This window comes from Silene latifolia, chromosome 4 (assembly GCF_048544455.1).
Source record: "Silene latifolia isolate original U9 population chromosome 4, ASM4854445v1, whole genome shotgun sequence".
Taxonomy (NCBI): Eukaryota; Viridiplantae; Streptophyta; class Magnoliopsida; order Caryophyllales; family Caryophyllaceae; genus Silene; species Silene latifolia.
Genome location: NC_133529.1, coordinates 61,001,154 through 61,023,072, shown reverse-complemented (window position 1 = coordinate 61,023,072; position 21,919 = coordinate 61,001,154). Strand labels below are relative to the sequence as shown.

The window sequence follows — 21,919 nt, the reverse complement described above, 5'->3', positions numbered from 1 at the left end:
TATGAGAGACCCACTTGTATTTGTTAATCATAGTATCCAAATCAATGAGATGACCACCCTTTTTCGCCACATACTTGTTATCCTTGTTGATGTTCGGATCAAAGTACTTAGCCAAAAGAGTGACTAGACCTCCATTCACAATAACGGTGGTGCCTTGCTTCCCACAATCAACATTTAGCCATCTATCCACCAAAAGCCTTAGAGAGTTGAAAGGCTTGGTGAATTCCCTTCCAATGTTTAAGGCCGACTCAAGAAGAACAAAATCGAGCTTGGTAAAGTGGTTGGTGTCTTTTCTTGCAATGATGGTATTCCCTATGACCTTGTGCCACACTCTAATGCCCGGATGGTGGACTAATAGAGCGCGACTAGCATGATAGTTTTCAAATTTCCTTCCGGAAATCGCCTCCCAAAGAGGAGCGGGGTCATATTTGCCAACATTCTTGAAATAACTCGGTGAATCACTAAGACCCAAAGTTTTACTCATTTCCTCAAAGGAGATGCGCCTACTAACATTAGCTAGGCGGAACTCGATGTTTTCCATAGTCTCAACCTTATTGACTTTCAAAGAACACAAGAATTCTAAGGTAAGGGAGGGGTATGTCAATTCTTTTGTTGTAAACAATTTGCCCAACCCCATGGCTTCAAAGAAGACTTTAGTTTGCTCAAAGACACCCAATTTGTTCAAGGCATCTTCACAAATAAACTTGGTGGATAGAAAGGCTTTTCTAGCATACTTGGCAAAAGTGTCCCTATGGGATTTGGAAATGAAAATTACCTCCGGATAGTTCGAAAGTTGAGCAATTTCCGGAGTAGTAGATGTTGTTTCTTCCAAGGGAGGTTGTTGTTGTTGCACTTCCATGTTTGAGCTAGCTACCACCATAGCCAATGAGGCTTTCTTTGCTTGAAGACACTTTTGTCTTGTTGAGAGTGCCTTTGCCTTTGGTGCCTTTGTTGCTCTTTTTGTCCTTGCCATTGATGATTGAACCAAGAAAGAGTGAAAATCTTCAATTTCCAAGTATACCCAAATCGATTTAAAGATGAAAGGCTTTGCCTTTATGAATTCAAAAATCGACTCAAAGGTTGAAGATTTTTGTGCTTGGTTTTGATTTTTGTTGAAAGAGGAGTGATTATTTGTTGTTAAAAGGATGTTTGGATTTGGTTTTGATGAATGTGGTTGAGGAAATCTTGTTTTGGTGATGGAGAGGATGAGGGTTTTGAGTTATGGGGTTTATGGGTAGTTTTCTGAATGAAGGAATGAAGAAATGAATGTGGGAGGGGGTTTATAATAGACCCGAAAAGTTTGAAATGCAGGGGGAAGACGGGCGTCTTTCCTTCGGGACGGCCGGATTCTGTCTGGTTGGGCTTCAGGAATTCTCGCCTAAAGACGGGCGGCTTCCAGTAAAGACGCTCGGATTGTTCAGCTGCGGGACGGGCGTCTTTTAGTGAAGACGGGCGGATTCCTTTCCAGGGATTTTTCTTGTTTTTCTCAACCAAAAAGACGGGCGTCTTTCCTTTCAGGACGGGCGTCTTTCTGAGGACGGGCGGATTCTATTGCAGGACGCCCGAATTTGCTAACAGTCCCAAAATTTCAAAAATTCAGCTTATGAAGGACGGGCGTCTTTTGACCAATATGCCCGGATTGTCTGAAGACGGGCGGATTCTCTTGAAACCGCTCGGATTCTACTCCTTTTACCCAGATTTAGTTCCATCCGTGTACTTTGCATATCCCTTGTCATTTTTCATTATTCAAAATCTCGTTTTCTTCATTGTGGGGGCACTACTAAGGCATGAATAGCCTAGGCAATTGCTATCCCCACACTAAGCTAAAGCACTACACATCAATTGAAATCATTAGTCCCTCCCTCACTTCTCTCAAACATGATAATTATCTTGATCAAAGCATAAAAATCCAAAAATGACAAAAATGCAATGTAAGAATTAAAATGCGAGTTAGGGAGTTAGAAATATTTACAAATGGTGGTTTAGGTAGGAATCCACCAAACTCTCATCCTTAGTGAGATGTCATGGGGGCATGGCCAAGGTGTTGTTGATGTTGCCCAACACCTTGAAGAAGTAATCAAAAGCTTGTTCATTATCATGATAAAGATCTTCAATAGACCTTTGCCCTTGTTGTCGGTCTTGATCGATAGCATTACCAATATAGGGATTGAAAATCCCTTCAAACTCATCGTCCCAAAGACCACAAACTTCATCTACTTGATCACTAAAGATCTCTTGAGTTGATAGAGACAACTCTCCCAATTTCTTGTCTTGGCCAATGAGGCCATCTTCTTCACTTGTCATAGGTGAGCTTTAGAAGCGCTCTTTGTTACAATTCACTTGCTCTTTGAATGAAGCATCTTCAATTTTCTTCTTCCATTGAAATTCCAACCTCTTCCTATCATCCTTCCGGCAATAGTGATCAACCATAAAATATGGTTCATGCAAACGGGGAGCTCTCATGGTCTTGTCAAGATTAAAAGTTATGCTTTCATCTCCCACTTCTAGAGTGAGCTCTCCATGTTTCACATCAATCACCGCACCCGCGGTGTGTAAGAAAGGTCTTCCTAGAATGATTGGAATGTTGGAGTCTTCTTCCATGTCAACAATGACAAAGTCCACTGGGATGAAAAATTTTCCAACTCATACGGGAACATCTTCCCATATCCCTAATGGTGTCTTCGTCGATCTATCGGCCATTTGGATTGTGATATTGGTGCATTTAAGCTCTCCCATCCCCAACCTTTTACTCACCGAGTACGGCATAACACTCACACTAGCCCCTAGATCACATAAGGCTTTGTTGATCGTGGTGTCGCCAATGGTACACGATATTGAGAAGCTTCCCGGATCCTTGAGTTTTGGAGGTGAACTCCCTTGAAGTATTGCACTACTCACCTTAGTGAAGGCGATAGTCTCAAGCTTCCGGATTGACTTCTTCTTTGTGAGGATGTCTTTCATATATTTTGCATAGGCCGGCACGTGATTGATTAATTCCGTGAAAGGAATCGAGACTTCCAAATTCTTCACAATTTCCATAAAAGTTGGTCATCAAATTTGGGCTTGGCTTGACGACTTGGAAAAGGAAGTCTAATCACAATGGGCTCCTTCTCCTTGACCTTGTCTTCATTTTTCTTTGAAACTTCTTCTTTTGATGGTTCTCCATCCTTGGAGTTTTGCACAATTTCTTCTTTGTCACTAGCTTCCACAACTTCATCCTCAACTTGCTTCTTCGGTGCTTCATACCTTGTACCACTTCTCAAGTGAATGGCACTAACCGTTTCATGTCTTGGGGGATTACTTTGAGGTGGTAATTGCCCCTTTTGTCTTTGTGAGCTTGAAGATGCTAGTTGAGTCAATTGGGTTTCCAACATTTTGATGTGAGCTAGAATGTTGTTGATGGTGGTTTCCTTTGCTTGGCTATCTTTTTGCATTTGAGTGAAAAACTCTTGTTGATTCTTTTGCATTTGAAGGACCGCTTTTTGAACATCAAAACCTTGGTCATTTTGTTGATTGTATGGAGTTTGATTTTGGTAACCTTGGTTTTGGTTGTAAAAGGGTCTTTGATTTTGGTTTCTCATGGGAGGTGGGGTGTATGTTGTTTGAGGGTTTTGAACATTTTGGCTTTTGTATGAGAGATTTGGATGGAATTTTGTGTTTTCATTGTAATAGTTGGAATAAGGGGTACCACCCTTGTATGCTTGGAAAGCATTCACTTGTTCATTTGTTCCCCTACATTCACTTTGGTCATGTCCCAAAGTTCCACAATTCTCACATATCCCACTTGGGATTGATGAAGATGCCGTCATGGCATTGACATGATGCTTTGGTGATTTTGAGGCTTCTTCAAGTCTAGCCATTGCTTTTTCGAACTTCAAATTGATGGTATCAATATGGGAGCTAAGTTGAGCACCTAATTGAGTAACGGCGTCCACTTCATGCTTTCCTCCCCTAGTAGCCTTGCGAGGTCTACTATATTGTGAGTTATGGACCGCCATCTCCTCAATTTTGTTCCAAGTTTGATTGTCATCAACTTCGGTGAACATCCCATTCGATCCCATGTTGAGGATGTTCCTTGAATCTTCATAAAGACCGTTCCAAAATTATTGTACCAAGAACCACTCGCTAAGTACATGATAAGGACATGAGCGACAAATTCCTTTGAATCGCTCCCAAGCTTCATACAAATATTCTTCATCCCTTTGCTTAAAACCCGTAATTTGAGCTCTTAGCATGTTAGTCTTTTCCGGTGGATAGAACTTTTTGTAGAAAGCTAGAGCCAATTTTTTCCAAGAATCAATTCCGAGAGTGGCCTTATCAAGGCCTTTTAACCATTGTTTGGCGGTGCCAATTAGAGAAAAAGGAAATAAGACCCATCGAATTTGGTCTTGAGTTACACCGGTTTGAGAAATCGCATCACAATAATCGCAAAAAGCCTCCATATGAGAATGAGGGTCTTCACTAGGCATCCCCCCAAATTGGCTTCTTTCGACTAATTGGATAAATGCGGATTTGGCAATAACATTTCCGGTTAGATGTTGTGGTGTGGGAGTACCATTGGGTAGGTTCTCCTCGGTTGGTACGGAATGTGATGAAAACTTAGGCATTGTGGGTTGATTTTGTGGTTGATTTTGTGTTGGGTTCTCCTCACCTTCTCTTGCAAAAGGGTTGATGAACTCAATAGTATTTGGTTGAATAACCTCACTAACACCTCTCAAAGTTCTCCTAGCAAATCTTCTATTGGTTGTCAAAGTTCTTTCAATTTCGTGATCAAAGGGTAACAAGTCACCTTGTGACCTTCTAGACATGCAAAATATCAAACAACTCGAAAATAATTAGAACAACCCTTGAGGAGCTTTACTTCCCCAAGGCAAAGAAAGACACAACTAATAACAATGTAAGAAAATCTAAATCAAGTTAACACCGTCCCCGGCAACGGCGCCATTTTTGGTCGGGACAAAATCTTTTCAGTAACTTGTCGTTAGGAGCACCTAGACCAAAACACAATTTATAACTTCACAAACAACTCAACAATTAGTAAATAGGCAAGTAAAGGTCGGATCCCAAGGGACGGGAATTGAGATGAGATTTCTATTGCAAGTAGTGGTGTCTTAGGGGTGTCACAATTGGGGTTTGATGTAGAAGGTCACTAAACTAGATAGCAATGAAAGTAAACAAGCAAGATGAATTAAAAGGGTTGTAAACAATTGATAAAAAGCACTAGGGTGTCATGGGATCATAGGGGAATCATGGGAATTGAACATACAAACATGTTCTCAAATTATAAGCAAGCAATTATTGTTGTGATGGATTGAGTTGGGTTATATCTTACAATCCTAGGAAAGTTTGGGTCCCGGAGCCGAATCGATTAGATTGTACAACACCTACAAATCGACTTAGTCTTTCCTACTCAACAACATGCATGGTCTAATGAGACTCGAGTTGGTTTATGTCTTACAAGTCTCATTGAAACGATAGGTGATGGGTAAAAAATGCAAGGATTCATAGGCTCGCATTTCATCAAACATAACATGTGCATGAGTTGAGATCAAAACAAGCAAGCAAATAAACCATGAAAGCATACTAATTTAAGCATGAATCATTCCCCATGTTGGTTTCCCCTAATTACCCATTAACCCTAGCTAGGTGACTACTCACTCATTATCATGTTGAACATGCTAGCAGGGTTGTCAATCATACCAACAAAGTGAAACATGATGAATAAATGAAAGTAATTAACAATAATTAAAAAGGGATTAAGAGAATTATACCTACTAATGATTCCAATAATAAAGCAAGAATAAAAGAAGTACTTGATGCTTGATTGAGAGGTTGTCAATCTCCCAATAATAACCCAAATAATCTTCAATTACCCAAAATAAAGGATGAACAAGAGAGAGATTAAGGAAATAAAACTTGTATTAAAACTTGATTAATTGTTGTTTACAAAATTAAAGAGAGATTTGATTGATATTAACTACACTAAAGATTGTTAAGAAGAACATCCTCTTCCAATTAGACTAATGGGGTATTTATAGTGGAGATTAGGTGTAGGAATTAGGGTTAACGAAGGGCTTAAATGACGATTAAGTCCCTACTTAAGGAAACGCCGGTATTTTTAGAAGGATGGGCATCTTTCTTTGAAGCTTGAAGAAACGAATTTGCGCTGCCTTGGAATCCGTGCGTCTTAGGCACGGGACGGGCGGATTCGGTGGTCTGGGCCCGGGCGTCTTTGGGAGAAGACGGGCGTCTTTTGGATGCTGCTGCCCGGGCGTCTTGTAAGGAAGACGCACGGATTGTGGCTTGGTGGACGGGCGTCTTCTTGGGGAGACGCACGGATTGTCATGCAGCGTGCTTTCTTCTTCTTTTCTTCCCTTTTCTTCATAAAATCCTTGGGGATTTCCTCGGGGATGCAAGGATCTTTTCTCATCATTGCCCATTTACTATAGTATGTACAAAGGGCTTCTAATTGTCTCTCCTTGATGCTTGGTCATTTGAATTCAATCAATTTAGTCTCATTTTGCCATGAAAATGCAAGGTTTGCACTTCTTACCTACCAAGGACACAAAACCTCAAAAATATGCAAAACAAAGAACTAAAGACAATAAATGACCCAAATATGCACTAAAAAGCATGGGAACAAGGCTAATTCGGGGACTAAAAATGCTCTAGTTATGGTCACATCAATAGCTCACCCATCATGACAAGTAATTACAACAAGAAAGAAGAGTTGCCCTTGTCAACTCATGACAACATTGGGGAACAAGCTAGTGAAGTTTGTGGTCTATGGGATGACGAATTTGAAGGATTAGTCAATCTTTATATTGGAAATGCTATGACCTTAGACCAAGGCTTTGGTGATCCTTGTCATCACTTTGACTTGGGCCACCATAATGAAGAGAACAATGCACAAAGGTCTACGCAAGATCTTTATAATGAAAATGAGCAAGCCTTCGACTACTTCTACAAGGTGTTGAGCAACATCAACAACACCTTGGCTTTGCCCCCTTGACATCTCATCCAAGAACGAGAGTTTGGTGGAGTCCTCCCTAAACCACCATTTGTAAATATTCTAACCCTCTAACTAGCATTTTATTTCCTTCATTGCATCTTTGTCGTTTTTAGATTTGCATTTTTTTGCTTTGATCAAGATTTTTGACATGAGAGCAAGTGAGGGAGGTATTTTAACGTATTTTAATGTGTAGTATTTGATCAAGTGTGGGGATGACAAATGCCTAGGCTAACCAAGCCTTTATAGTGCACCCACAATATTTAACAAAGGAGAAGAAGAAAGAATGATAATGGAAAAGGAATCCCCACGGGCAGAACTGAGCTCGTGGGAGCTGAGAAGGATCTGGGCATCCCAGAGACAATCCTAGTGTCCTGGCCTTAGGACGCGGGTCTTGGGAAAATTTGAATTGAAGAAAAATGTCCTGTAAGGAAATATGAGCAGATCATCGTCAGGACGCTCGTCCCCATTCTTAGGACGCTCGTCTTGGCATCAGTCCGTGCGTCCTGGCATGCTTCAAGTTTATAAAATTTCCTTGTAAGGAAATTTGTACTTCCCCATTAGAATGCGAGCGTCACCAGAAGAAAACCGCTCGAGCTGAGAAGGATCCGCGCGTCCTGGCACGGGTTTGCAATTTCAGGAAATCCTGTAAGAGGATCCGCGCGTCCCGAGTGTTATCCGAGCGTCCCTAACTGGTACTTAAGCAAAATAACGGGATGGCCCCCATCTTCTTAATTCATTTCTATCTTCCACAAACACAAACACAAACACACATATTTTCTCCCCCTTAAACCCTCAATCCCCTCATTCAAAAACACCAATTTCTCAACAAAATTCACCACCATCCAAACAAAACTTGCTCAAAACAAGATTAAATCACTCCTTTATCAACAAAACACCATCTAACCATCAAAATCCTCACAAATTGAATCAATTTTCTAGGGTTTGGGAAAAAATTTGAAAATCCTAAATTGATTGAGGAATTGATTGAAGTTTGAGGAAACAAGGAACATTCAAGCAAAATCTTGGTTTTTTGATACCAATTTGAGAAGGAGAATACTATGGCAAGGACCAAAGGCGGAAATAAGGCACCCAAAACTCCAAATTTATCAAAGAGGCAACAAGCTCTTCTTGCATCTAAGGCTTTGGTAGTGATCCAACCAAGGGTGGAAATCCAAGAAACCGCAACACCTATTGAGGAAGCTACCACACCTACTCCGGTTATAGAACAATTGTCAAATTTCCGGAGTTCATAAGCTCCTTGAAGGTATATAAGATAGAGACTCGACATTATGTTGAATTTCGTCTTGAGAACAAGAGTAGAAGAATGGCTTTGAGTGAGTTTGGTTGAGTATTTCGTCTTTTACAATATCATGTATTTGAGAAAAAGCCTTTGAAATATGACGCCGCACGCTTTTGGAAAGCGATTACCGGGCAAAAATTTGACTCTTTCTGGGAGTGTCATGCTTTATATGTTCACCATCCGGGCATAAGATTATGGCACAAGTTTATGGGGAACACCTTGATTGCTATAAAAGCCACCAATCACTTTACCGAGCTTGATTTTGTCTACCTTGAGTCCTTCATGAATATCATTGGAAAGTTTACCAAAAAGTACAAAATTCTCTAACTATTGCTTGATCGGTGACTTGAGATTGATAATGGGAGAGATGAAGCAGCTTTCATTGTAAACGGAGGCTTAGTAACATGGTTAGCTAAGCACTTTAACCCAAACTTCAACAAAGATAACACCTATAAACCGGTTAAAGGGAGCAACCTCCTTGATATGAGCACCACGATCAACAAATTCCATCGGGTCAAGAATGATAATCTTGACAACAAGTATGAGTGGCTCATTAAAGAAGCTAAGTCCTTTGTCTTGCCTAACAAGATTTGCCGTATCTCCGTCCGTAGACCCGACAACCTACTACATGTCTCCGAGGACGCCGAAGTGATAATTAAGAAACATAGGGAATCAAATGCAAAGCCCTCCTCCTTCTCTACCATTGTGACTCCACCATATCCCTTTGCCTACCAAGAATTCAAACCGAGTGGCTCTAATGTCATGGTAGGCAACAACTATTTGACCCAACTAATGCAACAAATGCATAAAGAAGCTCATGGAGATTGGGTGAATGCTTACCGTGCCCAATATCCACCCCTACTACATCTAGCTAGGGAAGGACTACTTGATCCTTCATGTCCTTTGCCTAGTTGGGCGGATAAAGAGGTATTCTTCCCAAGTGCTTCTAAATATGCCGAAATGGATAGTCGGGTGGCTAGTGGAAAGGATATTGTTGTTGTTGAAGACGGGGAAGGTAGTGATTCATGCCAAGAAGAAGAAGAAGAAGAAGAGCAAGGTTCAAATTCCAATGATGATGATGAGAGTGGTGAAGCCTCCGGGTCAATGGAGGTGGATGATGAGGAAGATGAAGAAGAAATTGATGATGATGTCGCCATGAGCGACAATTGAGGGTTGACAAGATATTTGGAGGATGCCACATATGCGGGGTTGATTACTTGACTTCGACCTATTCCATTGTGAGTCTCCTACACCTCCTTTAGCTTTGTTTATAACTCTTGTTTTAAAATTTTAATCTTGATCATTTGTTTTGAGTCCTAGCAACACTTAAAGGACTCCCACCTCGGTTCCATTGAGATGTCTCATTTATTGTGCCCACTTGTACAATCCAAAATGACAATTAGGTTTCATGCATTGCATACTTATGCATGAACTTCTCTATTTTGACAGTAGAAATAGTGTCTTGATTGGTTTGGGGAAGTTCAAACACAAGGAATGGGAGTTAATCCAAATTAACTCTCCGACCAATAAAATCATGCATCATATAGGGTAGAATAGATTGTATCACTTATATATATGTCATGTAGTTTGCATATTAGTGTAGAAATCATGCATTTTCATTTAGTTTGCATTGCATAATTTCCTATTGTTTTGGCCATTGAGGACAATGCCCATACTAGTGTGGGGATGGAAAATTATAACTTAACATTTAAAATAAAAATTGAAAAAAATTGAAAAAATTTTGAAAAACACAAAAATATGTTCTTTCATTTTATAAAAACAAAATTCATAAAAATTTGAAAAATTGAAAAACCAAAAACATGTTCATTCCTTTGTAGTATAGAATTGTATATTGTGTATATACTTGTGTTTGTTTGTTTGTCCTCCTATCACATTGATCGACTACGCCACATCCGAGGCATGAGAAATATGAAGACCGCATTGTATGATCTTTCTAAATCTCCTTTTTCCTCTCTATGTTAATGACTATGTGGCTTTATTTTAGTTGATGCGGTACAAACCAATGTGATTTTAGGAGTTGCATTTAGTTTATATGGCATACTAGTTGATAGAAGCATATGCATTAGAGTTGTATAAATGTTAGTTGCATCATGGCATGTAGTTGCATTTTAGGAAAAATTTTGTGAAAGCATCTATTTGGGAAGCTTGACAAGTGTATATAAGGCCCTCGTAGATACTTTTTCTTCTTGAGACTTTGCTCACTAGAATACCTCTAAAACACCCTAGGATGTGTCATGCTAGTATCCTTTGACCCATGGATTAAGGCATAGTCAAGAGTACCTTGTGGTGTGATAACTCCTTGACTACCGTTTATTCCAAGGTGACCTTTGAAGGCATGCAACCATCTTCCACTTCTATCGCATTTTGTCAATAAAAAGGGAATGGACACAAAAATTATCAATTTGAGTTCAAGCATTCAAAAAATGAAAAACAAAAAGTTTGCACAAATTGCATCAAAGAAAAGAGGAGTGCAAAAATAAGAACTCCTATGCTTCAAATATAAGCACCCTCATTACAAATTCGGGTGACTTTGAAAATGTTCAAAAAATGCAAAAGTTGAAAATTGTCAAGTATCAAAATTGCCAAACATCAAAGAAATGGCAATAGAAATTGTTCTCAAAAATGTCAAATGCCACTAGAAATTGGGGGGAATAACAAAATCAAATGCAAACTCCCATTATGAAACTCAAAATACATTGATCCCTTTTTCCATTGATCCCACTTTTGTGCATGGTGGAGAGGGGACGACCCTTCTTCTTGTCTAGGCAAGAAGGGGAATTCCGCGATCCTACAAGGTTTCTAACACCATAGGGAGACTACTCTTGACGAAAGCATTTAACGATTGAGGACAAAGGTACCCTAGCTTGACACAACTTGGAGGTGATTTATTGGTATCCTCCTAGGCTTAGTAATCTGAAGAAACCATATCTATGATGGAGTGTGTAACCTTAGATTGCTTCCCTTCTAGATAATTTTCGCCACTTAGATGAGGAAAGTGGCTATTTATTTTTGTAGATGCATCCATTACTTGTTTTGTGTGCTTAATGCTTGGATGTATCGCCATTTTGGCAAGCCCCACCTTGCTTTGCAAAAAGGCCCCCTACCTCATGGTTGTCTTGTTGTGAGTTAAAGGGGCGGAGTGAGACCCGCTAATTATCTCATATCGGCTATATTAGTAGGCTAGTTTAAATAAAGGTCATAGTTTTAGTCACCTCTTTACTCGGGACCAGCAAAGGTTCGGTTTGGGGATGTTTGATGTGACTCATATTGGAGCACATTTAGTCCCTGAATTAGCCTCGTTTCCATGCTTTCTAGCATATATTAGGGTCATTTCTTATCTTTAGTTTCCCATTTTGAATATTCTTTGAGGTTTTGTGTCCATGGTAGGAGAGGATTGCTAACCTTGCATTTATGAGGCGAAATGGAGCTAATTGGATCGCATCCAATGACCAAGCATCAAAGAGGAGACTGACACTAGAGGCCTAAGTAGATAAATGAAGTTAAATGGGCAATGATGAAAAGATCCTTGCATCCCCAACACGATCCTCGCGGATTGCTAAGGAGCCAAACAAGAAGAGAACCATGTGCCTGGATCCGAGCGTCCTGAGCACAAGACGAGCGTACCAAAGTGCCAGGATCCGAGCGTCCTTAACACAGGACGAGCGGATTGAAGAGCCATAGGACGAGCGTCTCCATTGTGATCCGAGCAGATCTTCTTACAGGACAGGCTGTGCTTCAGATGTGGACGAGCGGATCCTAGTGGGAGTTGCATGACGATACGCGCATCTCCCTCGGGATGAGCAAGATTGTTAAGTTTTCTTAGGGTCTTAATAGTCATTTAAGCCCTTAGTAACCCTAGTCCTTGTACTTAATTTTAGTATAAATACCCCATTCCACTACCTAGATTATCATCTAATATAATCCTTTAATCTCATCTTAATCAAGCTTTAATCTTAGAATAATCAACTATTAATCCTCTCTTAATTTAGTCTTAATTTAGTTGTAATACACAATTCAATATTAATCACATCTGAATCTTTCCTTATTTCTCAATTGTTCTTCCTTTTATTTGGGTATTTAGAAGATTATTTGAGTTTATTGGAGGATTGACAACCTTCCATCAATCATCAAGTACTTCTATTATTCTTTGCTTTATTATTTGGATCATCTCGATAGGTATAATTCTTTTTTACCCTTGCTTAATTATTGTTAATCACATCATTTATTCATCATTTTTTGCTTTGTTAGTATGATTAACAACCTTATTAGCATGCTAAACTTGATCATGAGTGAGTAGTTCTTTAGCTAGGGTTAATGGGGAATTAGGGGAAACAAATACGGGGATTGATCTATGCTTAATCTAATATATTCTCTTAATTAATTTGCTTGCTTGTTGTGATTTCAACCTATGCACATGTTATGTTTGATGAAATGCTAGACTATGAAACCTTGCATTTTTTTACCATCCCTTATCTCATCAATGAAGCTTGTAAGACATAAACCAACTCAAGCCTCATTAGACCATGCATAGGGTTGAATAGGAGGAGACTAAGTCAACTTGTAGGTGTTGTACAGTCTAGATGACTCAGCTCCGGGACCAAAATCTTTCTAGGGATTGTAAGATATATACTAACTCGATCTCATCACAACAATAAGTGCTTGTATGTAATTGAGAACATGTTTGTATGATCTACTCCCATGAATCCCCTATGAACCCATGACACCCTAGTGCCTTTAATGATTTGCTTACAAACTTCTTTAATTGCTTTACCTTATTTTCATTAATTTGTATTTGTCTTGTTGATTAGTTTAGATTACACCTCATCTCAACCCAATTTGTGACACCCTTAGACATAGCTACTTGCAAATGAAAATCCTACATCAATACCCATCCCGTGGGATCCGACCTTTACTTACCTCTTTACTAAGAGTAGTTTGTGAAGCTACAAATATTGTTTTGGTTGGTAGCTTAGACGACGAGTTTGAACCGATACCAAAAATGTTTTATGGTTAAAAGTTTATCATAAAAATGATTTGAAATATTTGAAATGGTAAAAACCGATTACAAATTAGAAATGAATTTAAGGGGAAGATGAGACCAAACACGGCTGGATTTATGCCTGAGAGGGGCTTTAGGCGCGAGCCCTGCTGTTATACAAGCAGCCCCTATCTCGGCTCAAATCCAGTTTTGGCTCATTTAACTCATATTTGGATCATGTTATGCATGTTTTAGCATGTTATAGTCATAAAACAGATGAAAAACATGATGGAAGAGGATTTTTACACCCTCATACTTACATGCTAGGCTTGAGACAAGAAATCGACGAAAGTGTATCAACTTATTTGGTCGGAAAACTCGGTTTGAAAACCGTTTTTGCAATGTAAAACGAGTGTTTTAAGTTTAGTGATGGTGTAGTGGGTCGAGATGGTTGGTCAAGTGGTTTAATGCACGATGACGGTACCAAACAATGTGTAAGGCTTGTATTTTCAATCGGTAGGTCGAAAACACGTGTCGGTTTGTGACTTAAGAAGTCGAGTTTAGAATTTTAAGGGAGAAATGAGGGGGCAGACACTCGCGTAAGGTGTTATGGTATGTGAAGGTGGGTATTTATAGAGAAATGGGTGGTTGTGTGCGTTTTGAGCGACGTGGCCGCATGGGCTGCTCGAAGAGGCGCGCGCCATTTTGCGGGTCTTCGAGGTGTCTTTTCACTATCACGCAATTGTAATCATGATTTGTTCTATCCTATGTTTTGGATGACATGATTTGTACTTGACCATGAAGCATTCCGGGAAATACTTAACATGGAAGTCGTGAAAATCTTGTTTTTTGTGTTTGACTCAGTTTGACTCGTTATTGGAGTCGGGATTTGAATTTTGAGTCGGTTTTTGGTCCGGTGTCGGTTTTGACTCTAGTTAGTGTCATTGTGACCCCGTCGTCATGCATTAAACACTCCAGGTACTTTTGAAAAGTTTTGAAATGATTTTTTTTCAAAATCGTTTTAAGTTTTCCGACGTATAGTTGTACAAAACTGTCGATTAAACGCTGCGATTCCTAAGCATGTTGTAGTTCGATAATCATCGGGTGTTTATTGGAGACTTGACAGATACTGGGTATCTACAATGGGGGAAAAAATAAAGGACAAAAATTTAATACCTTTCTCTTATTCTCTTGCCATGGTAACAAGTTTACGGCAACTGTCTTTCTATATAATGACAAACCCTTGTAATTGCTCGTAGCTTTCCACAGAGATCGGTCGCGTCCAGCTTCTAACCACTTCAGTACATAAACACCGCAATCGTGTCTTCACAAGCATAGCGACAATAAATAATATTAAAGGTTGACTGATGATAACGACAGTGGAAAGGAATAAGAAGGATGAACTTACAGGTTTAGCTGTTGAGGAACATTAAGAGTCTCAAATAGAGATAGGGGAACACCTACAAAGTGTTTGTACCCTTTGGAACGACATAAGATCTCAGTGACATTACTAACCTAAACAAGGAGAATAAATTGAACCTAAGAGATATGGAGATAAAGGTAAAGAAATATCTAGACAAAAAGATAGTAACTAATGATATGTACCACTTTCGCAGCAAGCTCTGTGTCAGCCCGAAGATCCTTGTTACGTAGTGAGTTCAGGATATAGTTCGTCTTCACCTCTAAATCACACACGACGAGAAACAAGTGGTTATCATCTATAATGGGTATAAACATCTGTAAGCCGAATTAAAAATTCATGTAAGATGACTAAGGTGAGGGTTATATTCAATAGACAAAATGCAGTTATTATATATCCCAAGAAAACAGATGGTGTACTTACAGCTTTAACACACGTCCCATCATTTGGCATATACGATGTTTTAATGTAATTGCGGCCAAGTGTTCTATCTCGTTGTGGATTAAGGTGCTGCAATGGACAAATACCCTATCATATTCCTAGAAACATTATTCGTTCTGACATTATTAATTGAGAAACAGATGAAAAAGTTATACTAACTCGTACGGTTGTTGGGATATACAACAATTCTGGCTTAAGTAAAGTTGAATATATCCCAAACATATCAATTACCTATGTTGAAAAAGATGAATGTTGTTATATACTATATAAAAAATGGTAAGAGACAAGTATGGTTTTAATAAAATAACAATACCATATCAGTGACCCATTTTCGAGGCCTCAAAGAGGACATGCCCTCTTTTGTTACTTGCCCAAAGTTTGTCACAACTACTGCGTCACTAAAAAAATACGTTATATACAAAAAAGGTCAGTATGTGGAATGTCAAACAACGCATAAACAATTATACAAAAAATTATATAATTCAAGCTGATATTGTAAGAATATTATAACTATTTAGCTGCATCTCCCTCTGATGGAAAGAACACGTAATCCAAGAGATGCGTATCAGAATATACCACTTCTTGTTCAACCGCTTGTTTCCTTTATAAAATGGATGAAAACATAATTAGTTGATGTAAAGCAAAACACTAACAGATCATGAAAGTTTCTACTAATAGAAAATGTTTGTTTGCCCAGTTTTGACGTTAAGACGCCTTGGAGCTATCGAAACTTGTTGTGACAGATCATTCTGGGCACATGAAAGGAACGCAAAATAGTATTTCAACTTCTGTCTACAAAGGATCTTGTCAACTGAAGCTGTTGGCCTAGTCTGTATGGTGCAAGATATATTACTTTATTATTGTGGTTAATAATATAACCACTTAATTACATGACGTATATAGGTAACAAAAAGACGTAGCTTACATTTATGACTTGTGTCTTGAGCATTTGATGACAGCTTTTATATATCTCCATGAAACACATCAGGTAAACGCCATCATCCACATTATCAAGCACATGTGTTTTGGGTATAAATTCTTTACATTTGAAAAACTGAACTACCTTAAATCTGCTCGATCGAGGGATCATGTCACGTCTAATAAAGTCCCTCTAAAAAAGGTTAGACTAAAATCAGAAAACATGTTTGGAGTACAAAATAAACATCAACATTTGAAAACTTATAAGGCCCCTGCAAAATCAAATGCTCACCACCATGCGGACAGATTCAGTGAAGTCTACTGATTTAGGTCGCATTGGGTGGATGACTTCAATTTCTCGGGTCATCAAGTTGACACAGATCATGAGCGGCTCACGAAGTGTGAAATAGAACATCATATGGTTTTGAAAAAACATATATGTACCTTAGTGAACACACAAACGGCCAAAACGTACTAATTTTACTTTAAATGAAATAAATATGCTGGAAGCTTACAAGTTTTACTTTATCATACTCGGTGATATCTTCACATATAATTCCCTATAGAAAAAACAAGAACGTAGAAATTGAAGCCCAGGTAAAGCAAACACATCTTTAATCAAACTAAAAAAAGAGCATAAGATAACTTACATTGTGAGTAACAAACGCGTATAATAGCAGAGGGGAGGAGGCAGCTCTTATTCCCTCTCTCTTATTCAAAATATTAGCCCATGCATTGATTACATTTGCAGCTATCTTTGTGTTTGCGATGAAGGATTTTAAATCGCATCGCCTTAGCTGGAAGCAGTGATTCCGGAACAGTACCTCACTGAAACAAAAGATAACATTTAGGTACGGTAGTCAAGGATATATATACGATCTAAGAGGTTATTGGTACACTTTACAATGAACACAAAATTAGCCAGTAAGATGCATATACATTTCCAGGTAACAATATGAGATTTACCTCTCATCAGATCCATCCCTAAACACCAATCAAGTCAAAAACATCTCTCTCAGCTTGGCTCAAGTCAGCAGGCATGGATATATTCCTTTGAACAAAGGGTGACTTGAATACATGTGGAACAATGATGTCCCTCTTATTCTCTGGTTTTGCCACATTATAAACTGACTGAGGAGAGTTTAACGGAAATCCATGAGTTAGTTCTGATCGGGGAGAAGCAACAAGCTCATTGGGAGGTTCTTGTGTACCATAGGAATCCGATTTGTCTTGAGACAGAAAAAGGTTGAATGTCGGACACTCAGGAGCAACACGTCTTCTCTTTGGTGCGGGAGATTCGTTGAACGCGTTACTTAACGCGATAGCCGCTGCCACAAAAGTAGGCTCATTCCAACAGGGGTCATCATTACTACCCTCTGTTGAAGTTGTCACCCGAACACCCTGTTTCTCAGAGTCTGAGCTACCAACTGTAGCGGCCGTCTTATGAGCAACATGTACTGTGGTATGTACATCTGAATTCTGGGCAGCAACGGTATCATTGTTGCGAATGTCATTGCAACCAACAGTGGGATTACCTTTACTGCAATCTACCTTTGCGCCAACCCCCACCTCGGGAATACCAAGTGGTGTCAACTGAAACCCACCTAGTAAAGAATCTGCCATGGCAGAATGCTGACCAACAACTATAGAATTGGGCATTATAAGCTTAGCACTGTTGATTAAATCTGCAATGTTCTGAAATGCAGTAGCAAGGGCTTTCGCTGTGTTTGCCATCATTTTAATACAATTACTGACACGCGATACGTTAACGTCGGGATTGTCGTGCTCATGGTTGTCGGGGGCTTCATTCTCATTCTCAACGACATCTTGCTCAATCACAATATCGGGTTGTGGTCTGGTATTGCATTCCACAAAACCAGACCCAAAGCACCCGAGATGTTTTACCAACTGGTTATCAACGAACCCAGAACCAAACCGCCGAGCTTCTTTTTTTTTTTTAGATATACGAAAATATATCTCCTCTTTCGTTCATGTGCATAACGTCAGGAACACCCGATCAATTGTTCTAGCCTTGAAAACCATCCTATCAAGATAAATGACGATTAGAAGTATTATAGATCCTTTATAAATCTTCTTGCAGCCCCCATTGTCTTCCTTTACCTTCTCATCCCTCCACTGTTAGACACTCGCAATTAAGTTTCTTCGGGTGAAGTCGCACCATTTCATTTGTGGTACTAGCGAGACATCCCTCAAACACTTGAGTATTTGAACACTTGGAATGCTACCCTTAACTCCCATAAGAAAAGCGGACTCGATAAACACAATTAAATTTCTCTTGAAATCCTCCCCACCATGTCTTTGTTCAGCCATCTTAGTCAATATATGGCTATAAGTCACTTTGTCGACACCGTCATATTGGGATTTCCATGCATTCACCAGCTCTAAAAACATTTCAGTCTGCTCAAATAGGGTCGCTTGCGAGATTGCTACCTTACCCATAAGTAGCCCTGTGGCAAGTGAAACATCTTCGCCACGAATAGGGAGTTGCATGTTTAAGAGAAAAGACGTGAATGGATTAAAGCTTGAAACAAGCCAGTATGTCAGCTGCCCGGGGATCATGTCAGTCTTAAGGCACAATATGCCGCCAAATCCCATTTCTTGAATATCTGAAATCTGATTATCAGAAAGACCACTATTGATGAATTGTAGAAGAACTTTAGGACTCATCCTTGTCTTTATTACCGAAAAATCATCAGTAGAAACACAACCAGCTTGTTGTATACTTGTACCAGGGACTTCCTGGTGATTACTCGTGCCATCTACATCTAGCGTCAATGGTCCTGGCCTAGATCTCTTCATTACTACACATGTAGTCATAAAGAATGTAGCTGATGATGATTATAACGTACCCAACAATCACATAGATGTATCAACATATACGATGGATTATACCTACAATACAAAATAAAAAAACAGAATGTCCTCATTAAGGATGACATGGGATAATGTTTACAGTCATAGAACATCATCACCCTTCTTAACCGACATAGTATAAAACAAGAGAAACAGGCATCCGCAACATACAACTTCAGTGATCAACTAGATATCAATTCGCGCTCACATAGAAAAAATTATAGCATATTACTGAAGCGCGAGGTATCATTATTCAGGCATAATTGCACAGGTATGATCGCCCTCATGAAAAGGACCCTGACATTGTCATCTCAATACTCCCATAAAAAACGTACCTGTAAGCTAAATAGATGTAACTAAAACCTGAGAAAGTGCACCTTGAGTTTGAAGTACTCCCTAAGTGTATAACATTAGTGGAACCCTAAAAAATGCAACCAACTAAATTCAGCTCAAAAGTAGTTTCATACAACATCAACACATTTTGCTAAAACCACAGAGTACAACATATATTGGGATAATATCTGCTACTATGTTTGCATAATACACATCGTCGCACAATACATAAACTAGGAACGTACCTAGTGGATAATTTAACATAACTACAACCCCTTGAGACGTACCTAACTGATACGAATCCCCATAGGTGTATAAAAAGTCGGTGAAAACTCACAAATATACAACTTAAAAATACACTACTATAATACGGAAGGCAACACGAAGATCTAACAGGTAAAAAACACATAAATTTCATAGCAAATGTATGTAAAACTGTAATGCTATGAAATCGATAAAACTAAGGTTACACACAAGACGATTTTCAAGTAAAAATATAACAACTGAGGGGATGCACAAATTATATGACTATTATAGCAAAGAAAAATCGAATTGTAAAAAAATAGGGTTAATAAAATACCTAATTGAGGAAATAAAGATGACTATGCACCTTAACTGAAACGGAAAAGCAACCTGCAATCAACAGAACGTAATTCATACACAAATGAAATCAAATTATAACACAAAACGGAAACAAAATTAAAAAATCAATTAATCGCAACAGCGCAAATATTACCCAATCACCAAAATGTTGGACGGTAACGCAAACACAACTGAACCTGCATTAGTGATTTCAAGCACAAGGAAGTAAAAACATGGGAGATAGTTAAGCTCAACTACAAAAAAATCGAAGAAAACAAGTATAACAACTGAAAATAATGATCAACTTACACCAAATTACTTAAGAAAATGAGAGAAATAGAACGATAAAAGATGTTAAAACGACACCACTGCAGAAGATTAATCATTGTCCATTATCATCGACGTTCGATCCACCGGAATTTGACGATCTGATGAATTGGGGGAAAAATTAGGGATTCTGGTAATTTTGAGGGGAAAACGAAAAAAAATGAGAGGAGAGAGAAAGATATTGATAAAAAATGACGTTATATATGAAAACTAATATTCTCGTGCAAGTTATTTTAAATCCTAATATTATAGGTCGTTCTCACCGTTCTCACTGAGTGTTCATTCTCACCGGATCTTAAATATATATATATATATATATATATATATATATATATATATATATATATATATATAGGAATGAGATCATGTGAGTATACCTCATATATTTAAGGATTGAGGATTAGTGTAGGCTCCGATCAGAGAGATCCTATGTCTAGAGACTCACGCGTGTTTTTAAGAGCAAGTTAGTAATTCTGTCTAATTATATAATACACGACATAAGCTTTCTCCTTCATTTTTTCTCATCCATTTCTCTCTCTAACTTCTCTCATACCAAAACTCTCTGATTTCTCTGAATCAATCACGCTTGACATGATCGATGTTCGTCTCCCCGTTCTCTTATTCGTCTCATTCTATTTTCCATCAACAAAATTTATTATTGTCTTGCAATCGCAATCTTAGGTTTGTTTCAATTTACTTCCTTTTTTGATTTTGTTAACAATTGATTGTTTAGGATGATAATATTTTCTCGTAAGAATTTTTTATGCAATTTTGTTGTCATTCTCAATTTTATAGCAACTCATTGTGATATTCATGTTTTAACTGTTGTCTACCTTAAATCTAGGTTTAATTAGGTTCTCATGTGATTTATTGATCGCCTCGCTTATAAATCTAGGTTTAATTCTAATCTGTTACGAATTTGTTATAACTTTACTATTTTTTGCCTGATTTATGTTCAATTGCACCTGTTTCTATGATTTTTTTTTGTTTTCGATTCATTTTTTCGATTAGAATGTTTCTTATTGTCCTGTTGTTAATTGATTGCAATTTTTCTTCAATCAGTTCCTATTTCTAATTTCCCTGAATTATGTGTGCACTACTTGAAATTTTTTGTCTTCTTGTTCTCCTCTTAATCTCCTCCAACTTTCAATCAACAACTTCATTATTGCTTGATTGCAATCTCACGTTTCCAATCCGTCTTTGAATGCTTTTCTGAGCACTCAATCTGGAATTAGATTGTGGCGATTGTCGGAACTCCGGTACTAAAATCGATTAGTGTGAATATAAGTATGAGAAAAAGAAGTTAATAATAGCGGGCGAAATGGTTTACTGGTGTGATATTGTATAGTATAACCCGTGATATTGTTTAGTATAATCTGTGATATTGTTTAATTTGGTTTTTGATGAGGATTGAATGACTTTTTACAAGTTTTATTTTGTGCCAAATATTGAACTAGATGGCGGTGTTATAGCTAGATGTAAGGTGATTGGAGTGTGTATTTATAGTTTGGCCTCTTTGAATTTATGATATTCATGCTTTAATAGTGCTGACTTCTATTCTTATTTAAGTTGCACAGTTCAATTTTTTTTTTAGTTTTCCATGTTCTGTTAAACCTGACAGTACACATTTAAAATCTTAGGTTAATTTTTGTGATGAAATTGCAGATTCTCATCAGCATGGTGGGCATACACATTACCTATGACAGGAGCAGC

At 38.4% G+C, this 21,919-nt stretch overlaps 1 non-coding gene across 1 annotated transcript; it reads left to right on the top strand.

The window, feature by feature from the left end:
• Nucleotides 1-4,127: 4,127 nt before the first annotated feature.
• LOC141654417 (small nucleolar RNA R71) lies at nt 4,128-4,235 on the top strand. Its single transcript, XR_012547978.1, has one exon. It is a non-coding gene; the product is annotated as a small nucleolar RNA R71 (small nucleolar RNA).
• Nucleotides 4,236-21,919: the final 17,684 nt, after the last annotated feature.